The 22777-nt window shown below is 37.4% G+C and overlaps 1 long non-coding RNA gene across 3 annotated transcripts in view; it reads left to right on the plus strand.

The window, feature by feature from the left end:
* The window catches only part of LOC111549494, a 302423-nt gene that overhangs the window by 84922 nt on the left and 194724 nt on the right, over positions 1-22777 (plus strand). For all 3 annotated transcript variants that reach the window (XR_003309652.1, XR_002733756.2, XR_003309653.1), the window contains exon 2: positions 14321-14444. This is a non-coding gene — a long non-coding RNA (uncharacterized LOC111549494). The remainder of the gene's footprint in view (positions 1-14320; positions 14445-22777) is intronic.

Consider the following 22777-nt stretch of genomic DNA (forward strand, 5'->3'; position numbering starts at 1 on the left):
TGGGTCACAGATACATATTCTAGCCTTTGAAGATACGGCCTCACATATCAGTCATTGCCTTTTGGATGACAACAACTCAGTCCTTAAAGGTGTTGTCTCCAAGAGGGTGTCTTAGTTATGCCTTTAACAGGGCACTCCACAATCCTATGAGACTGGTTATTTCTGGCTGATGGAGATCATGGGAAGAGCAGTGGCTTCTGTTGTCTTTGGCCTTCTGTCATAGCCTTAGCCTTATAATAGGTCCCTTGTCAGAGATAATATTATTGGGAGGTCATTTTAGGCGTTTCTACTAAGCTCTTTCTACCATAATGCCCCCATTTCACAGGTCAGGGTATATGTGTTCCTTTATAAACCATGGAGAACAGGGACCTACAAGCTGGGTCCAAAAACTCATTGGATCATCTATCAGATAAACTTGGGGGAAAACTTCTCTTGTCAACTGGTGACAATAAGCCCCTGTCTCTAAACATAAAACCATGATGATATCATTCACATCCCATATCTAGCTATTCTTGAAAAGTATGGTTATCCCCTTTCCCTGAGTACATAGGTACTCTGATAAATGGCAGCAAGTCCCTTTGGTGAAGAATCAGGATGAATCTTATAGTATGTATGCATAGCAGCATTACAGAGTTCTTTCTCAAGGGAGACCTGGCCTCCTCACCAAGGCAGCCTCTTAAGAATTGACTTAGATGTGGGAAGCACATAAGCAAACTATGCTTTTCTATTGTGGTGGCCAATGTAACACTTCTACTGGCCAGATCTCAGTTCCTTTTTTATTACATGAGTCCAGATATTGTCTGGAAGCCTGGGGTATGACACACCACCCATTCTCTTATCAGTACTCTCAACATTAGAGTCTCCCTCTGTTTCTACCAGATCTACTTTGTTAACTCTGATTGGCATCAGCCTCTGCCTTCTGTATTCTTGTGTCTCAGATGCTGAAAGATGCTAGATGAAATCAGAGTTGAGAGGACTCATACCAAACTCATGGTCTGTAGTGTGATTTTCAACCTCAGTATCGTCCTTAATCAGCTCTTCTGTTTGTTCACATCACCTTTTTCTAAACATTTGTCACCTTCAAAACACCTGCTTAAGCACTATTGCCCTTTTTCTCAACAAACTTCCTCCTCCAAATAGAATAAAATGTGTCTGTCAAGGCCAGTGTCCCCCTTCCCTAGATGATGGAGCCTAGTATAGGACCTGGCTGTAGAAGATAACATATAAATATTAGTTGACCGAATAATGGAAGATTCTTTAGCGATATCTCTAGAGAATCTCTAGCTTCTCTAGAATATTATCCACATGTAGACTCCTTTAAAATTAAGACCATAATATTTACATTCCAGTTAAGTGAACCCTTTAATGACCACCAAAAGCTTACCTCATAAATTTAAATGCTTTCATAAGATGCCATTACAAGATATGTAATTTTTAGTGTTTTTAACATACTCTGAGGATCATTCTCACCACTCAATTTTAGGAAAAAAGATGCTTTTGTTTCATTGGGTTTTGATATTGATATCTGGTGCACTTCATGTGATTTGAGGATAGTAGCTTAAATTATAGAAAACATTGTATTCTTGCAATTTTTAAGATAGAATTTACTTTGGCCTATTATAATAATAGTAAAAAATAAAGTTACATCTATTAAAGGCTTAAATGACACATTCTAGCTAGATTTGATTTTGCACTTGGTTACAAAATAGCATGTAGGAAAGTTTAAAAACAAATACAGTAATCATCTTTTATAGATGTAGCCACATGTTTTTGGCAGATCTCATGTTGGCTGTAAAAAAGAAAGAATAGTATGGTAGCAAGGCAAGTTGAAAGCTTTCCTCTGAGAATATTGATGAGTCATCTTTTTTATTGCTAGATTTAAGATGATGAACATTTGTTTTGAAAAATGTGATTTTTCTCTATTGCTGTGTTTAATTACATGCAAAAATTCTAGAGTGGCGCAATCGCAACCTCTAAGACTGCAAATTTAAACTCGTAAAAGTCAGATAATGGAAAAGTGAAGGTTGTGATAGCAATGTTAACTCATCCATTGCATATAGGTTGCATTTTGCATGACTAATTAGGCAATTTAAGCAAGGGCATGCCAGTGAGGTATCTTTCCTCTCTCCCAACCCCCAATCTGTGACTATTTTAAACTAGCCTTTCTATACGCATCATTTAGTAAGAGCCAAAAATACTTTTAGCGTAATTTAATGTTAGTATTTCTCTCCAAGAAGTTGTTTTAGCCTTGATAATAACCCTATGTGGCCCAGATCAGCACTATGGTGGCCAGTTTCCTTCTAGTACATTTTCTGTGAAAAATGTTTTAATCCTGAATACATGGAAGAGGGGAAAATAAAATGATGGAGGAATTTCTATATTAACCTTATTGGAATATTTTCTAAGAGACAACTATTTAGTGATCTTTTGGGGGACTTCATTGATAAATCCCCGAGATGGAGAATCCAAGACAAATCATGGTACAATAAAAAGAGTGTGTGTTTCGGAGCCAGGCAACCCAGGTTTAGATCTTGATTCTGTCATTTGGTAGATATGTGACTTGAATTAATTTACTTAATTTTTCTGATTTTGTTGGCATGATTGTAAAATGGAATGTAAACTCTACCTTGTAGAATAGTTATGAGGATTAAAGACACTGAATGGTAGTTAATTACTACTTTATTATTATTTCATTATTATTTTCATAGGGAATGCAGTCATAATGATATTCCAACAACAGTTGAAATGTTTCTCTCTTGCCACCCAAGTACTATTTAGTGCCAACTCGATCTGATACATTTCCTGATGCAACAGACAGCTGATACAGTTTGTAGGTTTTTTGGCCACATAATTTCCCTTCCCATTTCTCCTATGGCCCTCCTCTGATCCCTTTTCCATGCTGCTGCTTTAGCGATCTTCCTGAAGCACCTGTGTGATCAGTTCATTTCCTTGCTTAAAATTTTTGAAAGGATTCTATTGCCTTCAGGATAAAATTCCATGTCCATCCTATGCTTTTGTGTGGATTCTCCACATTAGTCCATATGGCTGTGCCTCTGTGTATGTACTATTCTTTGCTTGGTGTGCCCTTATCTATCCTATCCACATAATACACATTCTCATTTATTCCTGATGACTTACTCTAAGTGTGAACTCTTCCCAAAAGCTTCTTTTTGATTGCCTCAGCCAGAATTAGGTACTCTTTCTGAGGCTAGGAGAAGTTTGGTTCTCTCAGCATCATTTTAAGCTTTTTATTATTTGTGTTGTGCTTGTCTGTCTATGTGTGTGAATAGACATCCTGGAGGCTAGTGTCAGCATCTTACTCATCTCAGTATTTCCAGGTCTGCCAAACTAATCTGATAAATAGTAAATATTCAATAATTATTCAGATGAGATTGGGCGTGTTCAGGGTGGTATGGCTGTAGACTAGGGTGGTATGACTGTAGACTAGGGTGGTATGACTGTAGACTAGGGTGGTATGACTATAGGCTCAATAATTGTTCAACAGCAATGCAGAGGACTGTGTAATCAGCACCATTTGGGGATCTCCTGTCTCTTGGAGTTGGCTTCTAGAAACCACTGGGAAGCATGCTGAGCTCATCTCAAAATCCTTCCCAAACACAACCCTCCTACCAATGTGTAATATTTTTGGAGGGGACAAGTAGTAAAAGTAAAACAAAAATGTATACGTGTGAAATTATTTTTACTGTAATACAACTCATTTGTTAAATTATAAATTATAACAGTATATTTACCATGTTGCCTATAGATGGCCAGAACACCAAAAGGAATGACTTCTTTCAGGTCCTCTCTTAAAGGGGATGGACCAAGTTGTGTCAACGATTGTTCTGTGGCAATATTATATGTGGTATGTGGAGCTGTGAGTCGTTCTTTATTTTTTAAAATCCACATCTCTAAATGTGTAATAGCAGCTGTGATCTCTGCATCTAGCTGAAGAGCAGAGCCAACCAGATATATGAGCTGCCTGTCAACTTACTGTCAGGATTTGACACAGGCAATAGATGAGCTTGTTGGGTCCATTGATATTAAGACATTTCCAATTTTGATATGGATTTCCCACCTTTAGGTTACAATGTAAATGCAATTAAAGCACAAGATTTCTTATTTTAGGTCGCATAGTGGGCCAGAGAGGCTACTTACTCAATTCTTTAGGGAGAGGGTAGGTGGAAATAAGAGCTGATAGAAATCAGTCAAATCACTGACCTCTTTGAACAACAAATTTGTAAGTACTAATTTCAATTAAGCATTTTAATATCAACTAATCCACAGTCATTCTTCATTCATTCAGGCGAGGACCATTTGCATAAGGAACTGTCCATTAACAGGCTAGGTCCTTATTGCTGTAATTGTAAAGACTATTTAAGCACAAGACCATGCTCTAAGAAGGGTGGTGGGTGGGGATGAGGGTGTTGATTTAGAATGACAGTTTCCTGTATCTATGCAAGTAGAAAAGCATTCGTTCAAAATACTACCCGTGCCTATTAAATATTTATGGATTTAAGGGTTTGCCTCCCAATAAATACTGAATTAATTCATTTGTACCATCACAGCTTCTCTTGTTAAAAGGAGTGGGGTGAATGGTGTCTCTCTTTTTTTTTTTTTTTTTTTCCAAGATGGAGTCTTGCTCTGTTGCCCAGGCTGGAGTACAGTGCTGCTATCTTGGCTCACTGCAAGCTCTGCCTCCCAGGTTCACGCCATTCTCCTGCCTCAGTCTCCTGAGTAGCTGGGACTACAGGCACCCGCCACCATGCCCGGCTAATTTTTTTTGCATTTTTGATAGAGACGGGGTTTCACCATGTTAACCAGGATGATCTCGATCTCCTGACCTTGTGATCCACCCGCCTCAGCCTCCCAAAGTGCTGGGATTACAGGCATGAGCCACCACGCCCGGTCAAATAGTGTCTTACAAAGATAAATGTGAGCTTCCTGTATAGAATATGGAGGTTAGTTCAGGACAAGCTCTTTTAATTTTAAGAAAATACACTGGTATGTTTTAGATGGAATTTATAGCAAAAGAAGAGCTGATGGTGATCCTAAAACACAGCAAGTCTATTTTATCCAGAATCAGGAGCTTTGACATTTTCTAATGATTTCTATAGCAAATATAAAACCATTTGAGTAATCCAACTTTATGGATGTCTAATAATTAGATTAAAATATGAATTTACAAGATTTTGTGACAAGATCATATTTTTGTGGTTAAAAAAATTATTATTTCTTTGGAAAGTTGCATGCTGAGAACACATTAAGCCCTCAGTAGGGTGTGTGGTGGGAATGTCTGGAAGTTTTATGCTAAATTACAGCACAATCTGGCTGTGAGTGATAGGATAAGAGTTGGTTATGCCAAACACCGCATGTTCTCACTCATAAGTGGGAATTGAACAATGAGAACACATGGACACAGGGAGGGGAACATCACACACCAAGGTCTGTCAGGGGGTGGAGGGCTAGGGGAGGGATAGCATTAGGAGAAATACCTAATATAGATGATGGGTTGATGGGTGCAGCAAACCACCATGGCATGTGTATACCTCTGTAACAAACCTGCACGTTCTGCATATGTATCCCAGAACTTAAAGTATATATATATAAAGAGTTGGTTATGGAACTGTGAAGATCTAGGAATCACTAGAGATTGATTAATGTCACACTGCAAGCAAAATCTGGAATCCTTAACACATTCCATGTGGTTTTATGCTCAACCTGCTGAAGTACAATCAATTCAGAATTGAGTGAAGTCATAGACTGGATTTCATGCTATAGCTCTATCTGCAAACAATCTTTTCACACAAGATCTCCAAGTCACTAATTCAGAAACACTGACAACATGCAGATGTGGGTTTTAGGCAAACGAGAGACATATAACTCATTGTTAAATATTTCAAATATTACTGGAAGTGTATATACATATTGTAAAATTCGCTGATAAATAAAATCTTCTGTTTAGTTTAATCATCCAATTTTTCTGTTATCTCAGAGTTAAAACTCTCTTGACTTTCATGTTTACTCTACCCATAGGTGATTTTGTTCTATTGTTGCACATGTATTTAACTGTAAATGAAGCAAGTATTATTTTGCAGGGTTTTAAGCTTTATAACTGATATCACACTTTATGTAGATTTTCTACCCCCAACAATATATTTCTGAGATTGTGTTATGAGATTACATTGAATTTATCCATTTTTCTGTTAAAGGACATTTAAATCATTTTCAATTTTTTTTTTGCTGTTAAAATTGTGCTATTTTTCTGTACATTCATTCATTCAACAAATATTTGTTGAATATGAAATGTGCTATACACTGCAGTAGGTATTGGAGATACAGCAGTAAGAAGACAGACAAAAATCCTGCCCCTTATGGAGGTTACATTCCAGTGGGGGGTGGGGGGGGGACAATAGAAAACAAGATAGAAATAATGAAAGGGTATATTAGATAGTGATATATGTTACAGAGAAAAATGAAGCATGAAAGAAGGCTACAGCATGCTAGAGGGAGGGAAGTGTTTTAATTTTTTAAGAGGCTGATAGGTAAGACCTGCCTGAGAAAGTAATATATTCATATATGTACCTGGAGGAGGCGAGAGAGTAAGTTGTGTGGCTCTCTGGGGGAAAAGCATTTCAGGTAAAGAGAACAGTAAGTGTGAAAGTCATAAGGAGAGTGCATTCTTGGTAGGGTCAAGGGGTATCAGGAGAGCCATTGTGATTGGAGAGGAGCAAATTAGAAGCAAATAATAACAGAAGAGGTCAGAGAAGGAACAGGGGCCCTGTCTTATTTATTGTAGTGAAACATCTAAAATAACAGTATTATGAGCATTTAAGAAAACAATTGCAGCTGCAATTGAAACTTACTTTTTCGGCGATTGTCATTATGTGTTTTTTTTTTCTCTGAGTGAGATGAAATGTTACTGTGGTGTTTTGAGCAAAGGAGTAACAAAATTATCCTGTCTTTGAACAAGATTACTCTGGCTGCTGATTTAAGGATAGACCAGACAAAGGTAGAAGCAAGAATATAAACTAAGAGGATATTCAATAGCGCAGGTGGGAATGATGAGGGCTTAGATCCAGATGGTACAATAGAGGAGTGAGTAGTGGCCAAATTTCAGCTATAAATTGAAAATGTACTAATAAGATTTTCTGAGGAATTTGATGTGGACTATGACAGAAAGAGGAGACTAGCATTTTGGCTTGAGCAAATGAGAAAAATGAAGTGGAGAGGTAGGGAAGATCCTGGGAAGATCAGACTGTTGGGAGGCCAAGAGTTTAGTTTGCACATGCTAAATTTGAGATTTCTTTAGTTAGCCATATAAAGGTGTCAAGTAGGCACTTGTATATGTAACTCTGAAGCTCAAATGAAATATGCATTTGAGAATGATAGTATATCTATTGTATTTAAAATAAGGAATCTGAATCAGTGGACATAGAAAGGGAAAAAAGGACAATGACTGAGCCCTGAAACACTCCAACATTAAAAGGACAAGGAGATATACAGGGATCAACAAAAAGAGCAGGAAGAAATAGCTGGTAAGCAAGGAGGAAAACCATGGGAATTATATTGTTTAGAAGCCACATAAAGACAATGTTTCAAAGACGGGAGAGTGATCATCAAATTCTGTTAAATGGGGGTAGAGAACTGACCATTCAATTGAACAATTTGGAGATTATTGGTGGCTTTTACAAGAGTGGTTTTTGTGAAGTGGTTCAAGGTGATTTGTTTCAACAGATTAGATAAGTAGTACAATAATAGAAGAGAAATTTTGGTCATCAATAATACATAACTCTTTTGAGGAATTTTGCCATAAAAGGAAATAGAAAAAATAGATTCAAGATGTTTAAAATATTTTTAACATGGGAGAAATAAGAGCTGGTTTATTTGATGGGAAAGACCTAGTTGAGTGGGAGAACATGATATTGTAGCAGAAAATAGGGGAAATGTCTGGAGTTGAAAGTATGCTAATAATCAAGTTTTTTGTTTTGTGTTTTATAATTTCAACTTTTAGATTTAAGGGTATATGTGCAGGTTTGTTATATGGATATGTTGTGTGACACTGAGGTTTGGGGTATAAATGATCCTATCACTCAGTAGTCAGCATAGTACCCAAAAGGTAGTTTTTCAGCCCTTGCCCATCTCCTGCTCTCTCACCCCAATAGTCCACAATGTCTATTTTTTCTCAAGTTTACATACCTAATATTCATCTCTTACTTACAGGAGAGAGCATGTGGCATTTTGGTTTTCTGTTCCTGTGTTAATTTGCTTAGGATGATGGCCTCCAGCTGTACCCATGTTGCTGCAAAGAACATGATTTCATTCCTTTTTATGGATGCATAGTATTCCAGTCTATGTATGCCACATTTTCTTTATACAATCCACCATTGATGGGCACCTAGTTCAATTTCATATCTTTTGTGAATAGTGGTGCAATGAACATACAAATCCATATGTCTTTTGTGTAAAATGATTTATATGCCCTTGGGTATTTATCCAGTAAAGAGATTACTGGGTCGAATGGTAGTTCTGTTTTTATTTCTTTGAGATATCTCCAAACTGCTTTCCACAGTGGCTGAATTACTTTACGTTTCTATGCACATTGTAATAGCATTTCCTTTTCTCTGTAGCCTTGCTAGCATCTGTTGTTTTTTTGTTCTTTTAATAATAGCCATTTTGACTGATGTAAAATGGTATCTCATTGTGGTCTTGATTTACATTTCTCTGATGTTTAGTGACATGAGCATTTTTTCATATGTTTGTATGTCTTCTTTTGAGAAGTGTCTGTTCGTGTCCTTTGCCTGCTTTTTAATGGGATTGTTTTTTGCTTGTTGAGTTGTTTAAGTTCCTTATGGATTCTGGATATTAGACCTTTGTCAGGCACATAGTTTGAAAGTATTTTCTTCTTTTCTGTGGGTTGCCTGTTTACTCTGTCAACTGTGTCTTTTGTTGTGCAACAGCTCTTTCGTTTAATTAGGTCCCACTTGTTCAATTTTTGTTTTTGTTGCAGTTTCTTTTGAGGATGTAGTCATAAATTCTTTCCTTAGGCCAGTGTTCAGAATGGTGTTTCCCAGGTTTTCTTCTAGAATTTTTATAATTTGAGGTCTTACATTTAAATCTTTAATCCATCCTGAGTTAATTTTTGTATATGGTGAAAGTAGGGGTCCAGGTTCATTCTTCTGTCTATACTTAGTTATCCCAGCACTATTTACCAAATAGGGATTTCTTTCATCATTTCTTATTTTTGTCAACTTTGTCAAAGATCAGATGGCTGTAGGTGTGTGGCTTTACTTCTGAGTTCTATATTCTGTTCCATTGGTCTGTGTGTCTATTTTTGTGTCAATGCAATGCTGTTTTGGTTATTGTAGCCCTATAGCATAGTTTGAAGTCAGGTAATGTGATGATTCTGGCATTGTTCTTTTTATTTAGGATTGCTTGGCTATTCTTTTTGGTTTCATATAAACTTCAGAATAGTTTTTTCTAGTTATGTGAAAACTCACGTTGGTAGTTTGATAGGAATAGCATTGAATCTGTAGATATACACACCTAATATTATAGCACCCAGATTCATAAAACAAGTACTTCTCCATATACAAAATGACAGCCACACAATTATAGTGTGGAACTTCAACACTCTACCAACAGCATTAGATCACTGAGGTAGAATACTAACAAAGAAATTATGGGCTTCAATTAGACATTTGACCAAGGAATCTAATATACATTTATAGATTGTTCCACCCATCAACCACAGAATATATATTTTTCTCATCTGCACATGGAATATACTGTAACATCAACCACATGCTCTGCCGTAAAGTACATCTCAGTAGATTCTAAAAAATCAAAATCATATCACCTGTACACTTGGACCACAGTGGAATAAAAATAGAAATCAATATCACAAAGACCTCTTAAAACTACACAACTATGTGAAAATAAAAGTGAGAGGTGAAGCCAGCTGGACTTCCTGGGTCGAATGGGGACTTGGAGAACCTTTCTGTCTAGCTAGAGGATTGTAAACGCACCAATCAGTGCTCTGTGTCTAGCTAAAGGATTGTAAACACACTAATAAGCACTCTGTAAAGTTGCACCAATCAGTGCTCTGTGTCTAGCTAAAGGATTGTAAAAGCACCAATCATCACTCTGATAATGCACCAATAAGCACTCTGTGTCTAGGTAAAGAATTGTAAACGCACCAATCAGCACTCTGTAAAATGGACCAATCAGCACTCTGTAAGATGCATCATGAAGTTATTTATTTTAAGTTTGTTTTTTCTTTTTTGATGTCGGCACTTGTAGCTATAAACTTCCCTGTTAGTACTGCTTTTGCTGTATATCACAGGTTTTGGAATGTTGTGTTTCCATTATCATTTGTTTCAAGACATTTTTCAATTTTTCTTTCAATTTCCTCATTGACCCACTGGTCATTTAAGAGCTTATTGTTTAACTTCCGTGTGTTTGTATGGTTTCCAAAATCCCTGTTGTTGTTAATTTCTAGTTTTATTCCATTGTGGTCAGAGAAGATGCTTGATATTATGTCAATTTTTTTGAATGTTTTAAAACGTGTTTTGTGACCTAACATATGGTATATCCTTTACAATTATTCCTGTGATGAGGTGAAGAATGTGTATTCTGTAGCCATTGGATGAAATGTTCTATAAATACCTGTTAGGTCCATTTGTTCTATAGAGCAGATTAAGTTCGATGTTTCTTTGTTGATTTTCTGTCTGGGAGATCTGTCCAATGCTGAAAGTGGATGTAAGTCTCCAGTTATTATTGTATTGAGGTCTAACTCTCCTTAGCTGTAATAATATTTGCTTTATATATCTGGGTGCTCCAGTGTTGGGTGCATATATTTACAATTGTTATATCCTCTTGCTGAATTGACCCCTATATCATTATATAAAAACCTCTTTGTCTCTTCTTACAGTTTTTGTCTTGAAATCCATTTTGTTTTATATAAGTATTGCTAACCATGCTCTTTTTTAGTTTCCTTTATTTTGAGTCTATGGATATCTTTATAGGTGAAGTGTGTTTCTTGTAGGCTATGGATCATTGGGTCTCATTTTTTTCCCATTCATTCAGCCACTCTATGTCTTTTGATTGGAAAGTTTAGTCCATTTACATTCAATGTTATTATTGGTAAGTAGGGACTTAACTCCTGTGATTTTGTTATTTGTTTTCTGGTTGTTTTGTGGTATTCTTATCCTTCTTTTCTTCCTTCATGGCTTCCTTTAAATGAAAGTGGTTTTCTCTTGATGGTATGCTTTAATTTCTTGCTTTTTATTTTCTGTGTATCTGTGGTATGATTTTCTATTTAAGGTTACCATGAGACTTGCAAATAGTGTCTTATTACCCATTATTTTAAGCTGATGATAACACTGATTACATAAGCAAACACATAAAAACTATTAAAAACTCTTCATCCCTCACTTTTTAACTTCTTAGTGTTTCTCTTTATGTCTTATTATACTGTGTCTTGAAAAGCTGTAGTAGTTATTGTTTTTGGTTGGCTCATTATTTATTTTTTCTACTTAAGACAAGAAAGCACCCCCATTCTGGTGTTATATTATTCTGTGTTTTTCTGTGTCCTAACTGTTACCTGTGTGTTTGGTACTTTAAGATGATTTTTTTTCATACTCATTAATATCCTTTTCTTTCAGATTGAGGAACTCCCTTTAGCATTTCTTGTAGGACAGGTTTGGAGGTGATGAAATCCCTCAGCTTTTATTTATCCAGAGGGTCTTTATTTCTCCTTCATGTTGGAAGGATATTTTTCCCAAATATACTACTCTAGGGTAAAAACTTTTTCCTTCAGCACTTTAAATATGTCATGTTACTCTCTCCTGGTCTGTGAGGTTTCCACTGAAAAGTCTGCTGCCAAATGTATTGAATCTCCATTGTATGTTATATGTTTCTTTTCCCTTGCTTCTTTTAGGATCCTTTCTTTATTCTTGACCTTTGGGAGTCTGATTATTAAATACCTTGAGGTAGTGTTTGGGTTAAATCTGTTTGGGGTTCTATAACCTTTTTGTACTTAAATGTTGATATATTTCTCTAGGTTTGGGAAGTTCTCTGATATTGTCTCTTTGAATAAACTTTTCTACCTGTATCTCTTTCTCTTATCTCCTCTTTTAGGCCTATAACTCTTGGATTCGCCTTTTGAGGCTATTTTCTAGATCTTATAAAGGTGCTCCATTGTATTTTATTCTTTTTTTCTTTTGTCCTCTCTGACAGTGTATTTTCAAATAGCCTGTTTTCAAGCTCACTGATTCTGTCTTCTGCTTGATCAAGTCTGCTATTAAGAGACTCTAATACATTCTTCAGTATGTCAGTTGCATTTTTCAACTCTAGAGTTTCTGCTTGACTCTTTTTAATTATTTCAATCTCTTTGTTAAATTTATCTGTGAGAATTCTGCATTCCTTCTTTGTGCTATCATGAATTTCCTTGAGTTTCCTCAAAACAGCTATTTTGAATACTCTGTCTGAAAGGTCACATGTTTCTCTTTCTCCAGAATTGTTCTCTGGTGCCTTATTCAGTTCATTTGATGAGGTCATGTTTTCCTGATGATATTGATACTGGTAGGTGTCCTTCAGTGTTTGGGCATTGAAGAATTAGGTATTTATTGTAGTCTTTGCAGTCTGGACTTGTTTGTGTCCATCTTTCTCAAGAAGGCTTTCCAAGTATTTGAAGGGACTTGGGCCCCAAGTCCAATAATACTGTGGATTTTGCAGACTTGTAGAGGTACTGCCTTGCTGGTTTAGGATAAAATCTGGAAGAATTCTCTGGATTACCAGGCAGAGTCTCTTGTTATTTTCCCTTACTTTCTCCCAAACAAACAACAGTCTCTATCTGTGCTGAGTTACCTGGTACTGGAGGGATAGTGATGCAAGGACCCCTGTGGCCATCAGCACTGGGACCACGCTGGGTCAGAACACAAGCCACCACAGCTCTGGCTTTCACCCAGGGCCCAGTGTAACCACTACCAGGCTACTTCCTATGTTCACTGAAGGACCTAGGGCTCTGTGATCAGCAGGTGGCGAAGCCAGCCATGTTTGTGCCCTTCCCTTTAGGGTGGCAAATTTCCTCAGGCCCTGGGTTAGGAGTGGGTCCAGAGGTGCTTCCTGGGAGCTACAGATTGGAGTAAAAATCCTTAGAAATTTTCCTGATGTTGTATTCCAGTGCAGCTAAACTGGCAGCACTTGAACCACAACACAAAGTCCTTCCCCTTTCCGTAGGTAGAGAAGCCTCTCCCTGTGGCCACTGTCACCACCAACCCACAGCAGGTTTTGCCAGGCCACCACCAATATTCACTTAAAGCCCAACAACTCTTCAGTCATGTGAAGAGGTGGTGAATACTGCATGGCCTAAGACTCACCCTTCAGGGAAATGGGCTCCCTTTTGGTCCAGGTCAGGTCTAGAAATCCTTTCTAAGAGCCTAGACCTAGACTTGGGGACCCTAAGAACCCACTTGTTGCTCTACCCAACTGTGGCCGAGCTCGTACATAAGGTGCAAGACAAAGGTCCCCTTTACTTTTCCATATGCGTTTCTGAAGAGAGGATCTTTCACCATAGTCACCACAGCTGGGAATGTGCTGGGTTCAGCATGTGTCAGAGCCCAAGGCCCACAGCATACTACCTGAGTATTGCTGCTGGTTATTCTGGGACCAAGGCTCTTTAGTCAGCAGGTGATGACTCCTGTCAAGAGTACTTCTTTCCCTTCAAGGCTGTAGGTTCCCTTTTGGCCCAGGGTAAGTTTAGAAATGTCATCCGTGAGCTAGGGTCTGGAATGGGGTCCTTGCAACTCTGCCTGACGCCCTATCCTGCTGTGGCTCAGCTGGTATCCAAGACCCAAGACAAAGTCCCTTTTACTCTTAGCTCTCCTCTTCTTGTTTAAGGAAGTGGAAGGAAGAAATCACTTTTGTTGCTGTGAGCTGCACTGCCTGGGGTTGGGGAAGGGGTGGATCAAGCCCTACCTTTGCTACAATGACTGACGTCTCTCTAGGTGACTTGCCACCCTAGTCCACTTGCTCTGAGTTCAGCTTGGTACTAGGAGTTGCAGTCCTTGTGTCCTAGATTCCTTTTCAAGTTTACCCAGGACCCCAGAGTATTATTTTGGTCTGCAGTGGTGAGGCTTGCTGAGAAACTCAGATTCCGACCACTGATGAGATGGGCAGTTCCTCTCTGGCTAGGTCTGGTCCAAATGTTCCTTGTTCAGACACTGGCTGAGCCCAGAACAGCTTTGTTCTCCACTGTGATAGGGCAACACTGAGTTTGATGTAAAGTCCCACAGTCACTATGTTTTCCCCTCCCCAGGTCTACAGACTCCTCGCAATGCAAGGCCGCTGCCAAGGAATGCTGGATGGGTGATGCTAGCAATTCAAGATTGTCTCTCCTACCCTCTTCAATGCCTCTTTCAGCAATATGAAGTTAAAACCAGGTATGGTGATTGCTTGTCTGATTTTTGGTTCTTGTGATGGTACTTTTCTGTGTGCAGATAACTGTTAAAATGTGGTGTTCCTGTTGGGATAAAGGGCAAATGTATAGGCTTCTATTGTGCCATCTCACTCTGCCAGCCAGAATGCTGCTTTTTAAGGTATGATCTGCAAATTACTTTTGTCAGAATCACCTGAGGTGCTTGTTCCAAACACTCCAAACCAGATTAGACTCTTGGGTTTGTAAGTAATGGTAATTAGGAATCTCCATTTTAAACAAGGTTTGGAGATGATTTTCATGTGCACTAGTTTGTGGACCACTAGTCTTGAACATGATGCAAACCATGTTTCTAATATTTCATAAATATTTCACTGAATATTCAGAAAGATGGTTCTGTTTTTATGTGTCTACAATCTCTCAGGTGAGGTAGATGAATGTCATAGCTGAGGAAGCTATAAGTTTGATATGGCTACTGGAGAAAGAGTGGTAAGTCCTATGATAAAGTGTTGGGTGACCTTGGGTATAGTATTTAGCTCTCTTAAGCCTCGGTTTTTCCTGTGTTATGTTGAATAAGTAAAATGTTATTTATCAGTATTGGCATCTAATACATGTTCAACAAATCATAGTTGTTGCAACAAAGAGAAGCATGGGGCAAAATTAGTTTTTGAACTTTAAAAAATCGGAGCCTTCAGAAATAATGCCACACATCCACAACCATCTGATATTTGACAAACCTGAGAAAAACAAGAAATGGGGAAAGGATTCCCTATTTAATAAATGATGCTGGGAAAATTGGCTAGCCATAAGTAGAAAGCTGAAACTGGATCCTTTCCTTACTCCTTATACGAAGATTAATTCAAGATGGATTAGAGACTTAAATGTTAGACCTAATACCATAAAAACCCTAGAAGAAAATCTAGGTAGTACCATTCAGGACATAGGCATGGGCAAGGACTTCATGTCTAAAACACCAAAAGCAACGGCAGCAAAAGCCAAAATTGACAAATGGGATCTCATTAAACTAAAGAGCTTCTGCACAGCAAAAGAAACTACCATCAGAGTGAACAGGCAACCTACAGAATGGGAGAAAATTTTTGCAATCTACTCATCTGACAAAGGGCTAATTTCCAGAATCTACAAAGAACTCAAACAAATATACAAGAAAAAAACAAACAACCCCATCCAAAAGTGGGGAAAGGATATGAACAGACATTTCTCAAAAGAAGACATTCATATAGCCAACAGACACATGAAAAAATGCTCATCATCACTGGCCATCAGAGAAATGCAAATCAAAACCACAATGAGATACCATCTCACACCAGTTAGAATGGCAATCATTAAAAAATCAGGAAACAACAGGTGTTGGAGAGGATGTGGAGAAATAGGAACACTTTTACACTGTTGGTGGGATTGTAAACTAGTTCAACCATTATGGAAAACAGTATGGCGATTCCTCAAGGATCTAGAACTAGATGTACCATATGACCCAGCCATCCCACTACTGGGTATATACCCAAAGGATTATAAATTATGCTACTACAAAGACACATGCACACGTATGTTTATTGCGGCACTATTCACAATAGCAAAGACTTGGAATCAACCCAAATGTCCATCAGTGACAGACTGGATTAAGAAAATGTGGCACATATACACCATGGAATACTATGCAGCCATAAAAAAGGATGAGTTTGCGTCCTTTGTAGGGACATGGATGCAGCTGGAAACCATCATTCTTAGCAAACTATCACAAGAAGAGAAAACCAAACACCGCATGTTCTCACTCATAGGTGGGAACTGAACAATGAGCTCACTTGGACTCGGGAAGGGGAACATCACACACTGGGGCCTATCATGGGGAGGGGGGAGGGGGGAGGGATTGCATTGGGGAGTTATACCTGATATAAATGATGAATTGATGGGTGCTGACGAGTTGATGGGTGCAGCACACCAACATGGCACATGTATACATATGTAACCTGCACGTTATGCACATGTACCCTAGAACTTAAAGTATAATAAAAATAAAATAAAATAAAATAAAAAATAAAATAAAATAAAATTATGCCTAATATCTTAGTACAGGAATTGGTATATTTTGGAGGAAGACTGATTGAATGTATATGAAAAGTTTGAGTAATGAAAAATAGCTGTATAAAAGATGACTTGCATTTGACTCCAGGTATATGTTATAACTCGTGTTTTAATAATCCCTTGTTTAATTTTTATACCCACTTGAAATTGAATTATATTCTACCACAAAATTAAGTAAAATTGATTTTAAGTTTCTTTAAAATTGATAGGTGTAACAAAGTGAATTGACATTTTCAATAAGAAGTGAACTGACATTCCATTAATCTCAAAAATGTTTTCAGCATTGAAAACATGCATGGTTATGGTTGATCACTGGTTTACCACCTCTTATTAATTCATACCTTTTGAAGGAATATTTTTAGGTATACAAAATCTCGTTAATATTTGGAATATAGTTGCAGACATGAGTTTACCTAAACGAAAAGATCAGGATAATCAAGACAAATGTAGAAAAAAATTTCAAAAGATTTTTCTGCTGTATTCCATTGAGAATAAGGCTTATGTAAAAGCAGATTGTTTAAATCTCTGTTTCTAGTCAATCCAGTCCCCATTTTGACTCCCAGTTCTGCTGCATTCCAAAGGAGCAACTGTGAGCAATTCTCATTGCTTTTCTGAGCCTTACTTCCTTCAGTATAAGAGTGGGAAAAATAATAGTACTTAAATCATAGCACTGTTATAAGGGTTAAATAAGTTACTTCATAGAAAGCTTTTAGAACGGTGTCTAAAGTTAGTAAGACCTTATAAATAGCAGTTATTAGCTATTATTTTCATCAACTTTCTGCCTAACATGTTCTAGAAATCACCGTTATTTTTAGTGGCTTCTTTAGTCTGTAAATATATGTAACATAACTAATAACATTGTTAAGCACTTACTGAGCTAAACATTTTATAACTCCATAAGCATACTGTTATTAGCAGTTTACAGACAGGGAAATTGAAGAACAGAAAGATGAAGTCAATGGGCAGTCATAATTGCCAAAATTTGAACCCAGATTTTGTGCCTTGAGAGCACATGTTTCTTTCTTTCTTTTTTTTTTTTAAAGTGATCTCATTAATTTTATTCAACAGCAAATTTGAAGTACATATTCATGGTAATATGAATATATTTTGCTACATTTAATAATGCTTACTTATTTATTTTTATTATACTTTACGTTCTGGGATACATGTGCAGAATGTGCCGGTTTGTTACATAGGTATGCACTTGCCATGGTGGTTTGCTGCACCCATCAACCTGTCATCTACATTAGGTATTTCTCCTAATGCTATCCCTCCCCTAGCCCCCTACCCTCCAACAGGCCTCAGTGTGTGATGTTCCCCTCCCTGTGTTCACGTGTTCTCATTGTTCAACTACCACTTATGAGTGAGGACATGTGGTGTTTGGGTTTCTCTTCCTGTGTTAGTTTGCTGAGAATGATGGTTTCCAGCTTCATCCATGTCCCTGCAAAGGATAGGAATTCATTCTTTTTTATGGCTGCATAGTATTCCATGGTGTATATGTGCCTCACTTTCTTTATCCAGTCTGTCATTGATGGGCATTTGGGTTGGTTCCAAGTCTTTGCAATTGTGAATAGTACTGCAATGAACACACATGTGCTTGTGTCTTTATAGTAGAATGATTTATAATCATCTGGGTATATATGTAGTAACGGGATTGCTGAGTCAAATGGTATTTCTGGTTCCTTGAGGAATTGTCACACTGTTTTCCACATGGTTAATTTCCACAATGGCAAATTTATACTCTCACTAACAGTGTGAAAGTGTTCCTATTTCTCCACATCGTTGCCAACATCTGTTGTTTCCTGACTTTTTAATGGTCACCATTCTAACTGGCATGAGATGGTATCTCACTGTGGTTTTGATTTGCATTTCTCTAATGACCAGTAATGATGAGCTTTTTTTCACATGTTTGTTGGTGACATAAGTGTCTTCTTTAGAGAAGTGTCTGTTCAGATCCTTCACCCACTTTTTGATGGGGTTGTTTGCTTTTTTCTTGTAAATTTGTTTAAGTTCTTTGTAGATTCTGGATATTAGCCCCTTGTCAGATGGATAGATTGCAAAAATTTTCTCCCATTCTGTAGTTTACCTGTTAAATCTGATGATAGTTTCTTTTGCTGTGCAAAGCTCTTTAGTTTAATTAGCTCCCATTTTTCAATTTTGGCTTTTGTTGCCATTGCTTTTGGTGTTTTAGTCATGAAGTCTTTGCCCATGCCTATGTCCTGAATGGTATTGCCTAGGTTTTCTTCTAGGGTTTTTATGGTTTTAGGTCTTATGTTTAAGTCTTTAATCCATCTTGAGTTAGTGTTGCATAAGGTGTAAGGAAGGTGTATAGTTTCAGTTTTCTGCATATGGCTAGCCAGTTTTCCCAACACCATTGATTAAATAGGGAATCCTTTCCACACTGCTTGTTTTTTGTCAGGTTTGTCAAAAATCAGATGGTTGTAGATGTGTGGTGTTATTGCTGAGGACTTTGTTCTGTTCCATTTGTCTATATATCTATTTTGGTACCAGTACCATGCTGTTTGGTTACTGTAGCCTAGTAGTATATTTTGAAGTCAGGTAGTGTGATCCTTCCAGGGCTTTGTTCTTTTTGCTTAGGATTGTCTTGGCTATATGGGCTCTTTTTTCGTTCCATATGAAATTTAAAGTATTTTTTTCTAATTCTGTGAAGAAAGTCAGTGGTAGCTTGATGGGGATAGCATTGAATCTATAAATTACTTTGGGCAGTATGGCCATTTTCACAATATTAATTCTTCCTATCCATGAGCATGAGTGCTCTTCCATTTGTTTGTGTGCTTTCTTATTTCCTTGAGCAGTGATTTCTTTGAAGAGGTCCTTCACATCCCTTGTAAGTTGGATTCCTAGGTATTTATTCTCTTTGTAGCAATTGTGAATGGGAGTTCACTCATGATTTGGCTCTCTGTTTGTCTATTATTGGCTTACAGGAATGTTTGTGATTTTTGCACATTGCTTTTGTATCCTGAGACTTTGTTGAAGTTGCTTATCAGCTTAAGGAGATTTGGGGCTGAGACAATGCAGTTTTCTAAATATAAAATCATATCATCTGCAAAGAGAGACAATTTGACTTCCTCTTTTCCTATTTGAATACCCTTTATTTATTTCTTCCTGATTGCTCTGGCCAGAACTTCCAATAGTATGTTGAATAGGAGTGATGAGAGAGGACATCCTTGTCTTATGCCAGTTTTCAAAGGGAATGCTTCCAGTTTTTGCCCATTCAGTATGATATTGGCTGTGGGTTTGTCATAAATAGCTCTTATTATTTTGAGATACATTCCATCAATACCTATTTTGTGAGAGTTTTTAGCATGAAGGGGTGTTGAATTTTATCAAAGGTCTTTTCTGCATCTATTGAGATAATCATGTGGTTTTTGTCATTGGTTCTGTTTATGTGACGGATTACGTTTATTTGCATATGTTGAATCAGCCTTGCATCCCAGGGATGCAGCTGGCTTGAGAGTAGTGGATAAGCTTTTTGATATGCTGCTGCATTTAGTTTGCCAGTATTTTATGAGGATTTTTGCATCAATGTTGATTAGTGATATTGGCCTGAAATTTTCTTTTTTTTCTTGTGTCTCTGCCAGGTTTTGGTATCAGGATAATGCTGGCTTCATAAAATGAGTTAGGGAGGAGTCCTTCTTTTTCTATCATTTGGAATAGTTTCAGAAGGAATGGTACCAGCTCTTCTTTTTACTGCTGGTAGAATTTTGCTGTGAATCCATCTGATCCCAGGTGGTTTTTCTGGTTGCTAGGCTATTAATTACTGTCTCAATTTCAGAACTTGTTATTGGTCTATTCAGGGATTTTACTTCTTCCTGGTTTAGTCTTGGGAAAGTGTATGTGTCCAGGAATTTATCAATTTCTTTAAGATTTTCTAGTTTATTTGCCTGGAGGTGTTATAGTATTCTCTGATGGTAGTTTGTATTTCTGTGGGATCAGTGGTGATCTCCCCTGTATCACTTTTAATTATATCTATTTGATTCTTTTCTCTTTTCTTCTTCATTAGTCTAGCTAGCGGTCTATCTATTTTGTTAATCTTTTCAAAAAATCAGCTCTTGGATTCATTGATTTTTTGAAGGGTTTTTCATGTCTCTATCTCTTTCATTTTTGCTCCGATCTTAGTTATTTCTTATCTTCTGCTAGCTTTTGAATTTGCTTGCTCTTGCTTCTCTGGCTTTTTTAATTGTGATGTTAGTTAGGTTGTCAATTTTAGATCCTTCCCACTTTCTTCTGTGGGCATTAATGCTATAAATTTTCCCCTAAACACTGCTTTAGCTGTGTCCCAGAGATTCTGGTACATTATGTTTTTGTTCTCATTGGTGTCAAAGAACTTATTTATTTTGCCTTAATTTTGTTATTTACTCAGTAGTCATTCAGGAGCAGGGTGTTCAGTTTCCATGTAGTTGTATGGTTTTGAGTGAGTTTCTTAACTCTGAGTTCTAATTTGATTGCACTGTGGTCTGATAAATTGTTTGTTACTATTTCCATTCTTTTGCATTTGCTGAGGAGTGTTTTACTTCCAATTATGTGGTCTATTTTAGGATAAGTGCAATGTGGTGCTGAAAAGAATGTATATTCTGTTGATTTTGGGTGGAGAGTTCTGTAGGTGTCTGTTAGGTCTGCTTGGTCCAGAGCTGAATTTAAGTCCTGAATATCCTTGTTAATTTTCTGTGTCATTAATCTGTCTAGTATCGACAGTAACATGGTAAAGTCTCCCACTATTATTGTGTGGGAGCGTAAGTCTCTTTGTAGGTCTCTAAGACCTCGCTTTATGATTCTGGGTGCTGCTGTATTGGGTGCATATATATTTAGAATAGTTAGCTCTTCTTGTTGCATTGATCCCTTTACCATTATGTAATGCCCTTCTTTGTCTTTTTTTTATCTTTGTTAGTTTAAAGTCTGTTTTATCAAAGACTAGGATTGCAACCCCTGTTTTTTTTGGTTTCCATTTGCTTGGTAGATCTTCCTCCATCCCTTTATTTTGAGCCTATTTGTGTCTTTTCATGAGAGATGGGTCTCCTGAATACAGCACACTGATGGGTTTGATTCTTTATCCAATTTGTGAGTCTGTGTCTTTTAATTGGGGCATTTAGCCTGTTTTCATTTAAAGTTCATATTGTTATATGTGATATTGATACTGTCATTATGATGCTAGCTGGTTATTTTGCCCACTAGTTGATACAGTTTCTTCATAGTGTCAATGTTCTTTACAATTTGGTATGTTTTTGCAGTGGCTGGTACTGGTTTTCCCTTTGCATGTCTAGTGTTTTCTTCAGGAGCTCTTGTAAGGCAGGCCTGGTGGTGACAAAATCTCTCAGCATTTGCTTTTCTGTAAAGGATTTTATTTCTCCTTTGCTTGTGAAACTTAGTTTGGCTGCATATGAAATTCTGGGTTGGAAATTCTTTTCTTTGGGAATGTTGAATATTGCCCCAACTCTCTTCTGACTTACAGGGTTTCTGCAGAGAGATTCACTGTTAGTCTGATGGGCTTCCCTTTGTGCATAACCCAATCTTTTTCTCTTGCTGCCCTTACCATTTTTTTTCTTCATTTCAACCTTGGTGAATCTGATGATTTTGTGTTTTGGGATTGCTCTTCTCAAGGAGTATTTTTGTGCTGTTCTCTGTATTTCCTGAATTTGAATGTTGGCCTGTCTTACTAGGTTGGGGAATTTCTCCTGGATAATATTCTGAAGAGTGTTTTCCAACTTGGTTCCATTCTCCCTGTCACTTTCAGGTACACCAGTCAAACGTAGGATTGGTCTTTTCAAATAGTCCCATATTTCTTGGAGGCTTTGTTCGTTCCCTTTCATTATTTTTTCTCTAATCTTTTCTTCATGCTTTATTTCATTAAGTTGATCTTCAATCTCTGATATCCTTTCCTTTGCTTTATTGATTTGGCTATTGATACTTCTGTATGCTTTACAATGTTCTTGTGCTGTGTTTTTCAGCTCAATCAGGTCATTTATGTTATTCTCTAAACTGGTTATTCTAGTTAGCAATTCCTCTACCTTTTTTTTTTATTAACCTAATTTCATTTATATTTTATTATTATTATACTTTAAGTTCTAGGGTACATGTGCATAACGAGCAGGTTTGTTACATAGGTATACTTGTGCCATGCTGGTGTGCTGCACCCATCAACTCATCAGCACCCATCAACTCATCATTTACATCAGGTATAACTCCCAATGCAATCCCTCCCCCCTCCCCTCCCTGTGATGG

The sequence above is a fragment of the Piliocolobus tephrosceles genome, chromosome 6, assembly GCF_002776525.5.
Source record: "Piliocolobus tephrosceles isolate RC106 chromosome 6, ASM277652v3, whole genome shotgun sequence".
NCBI classification, from domain to species: Eukaryota; Metazoa; Chordata; class Mammalia; order Primates; family Cercopithecidae; genus Piliocolobus; species Piliocolobus tephrosceles.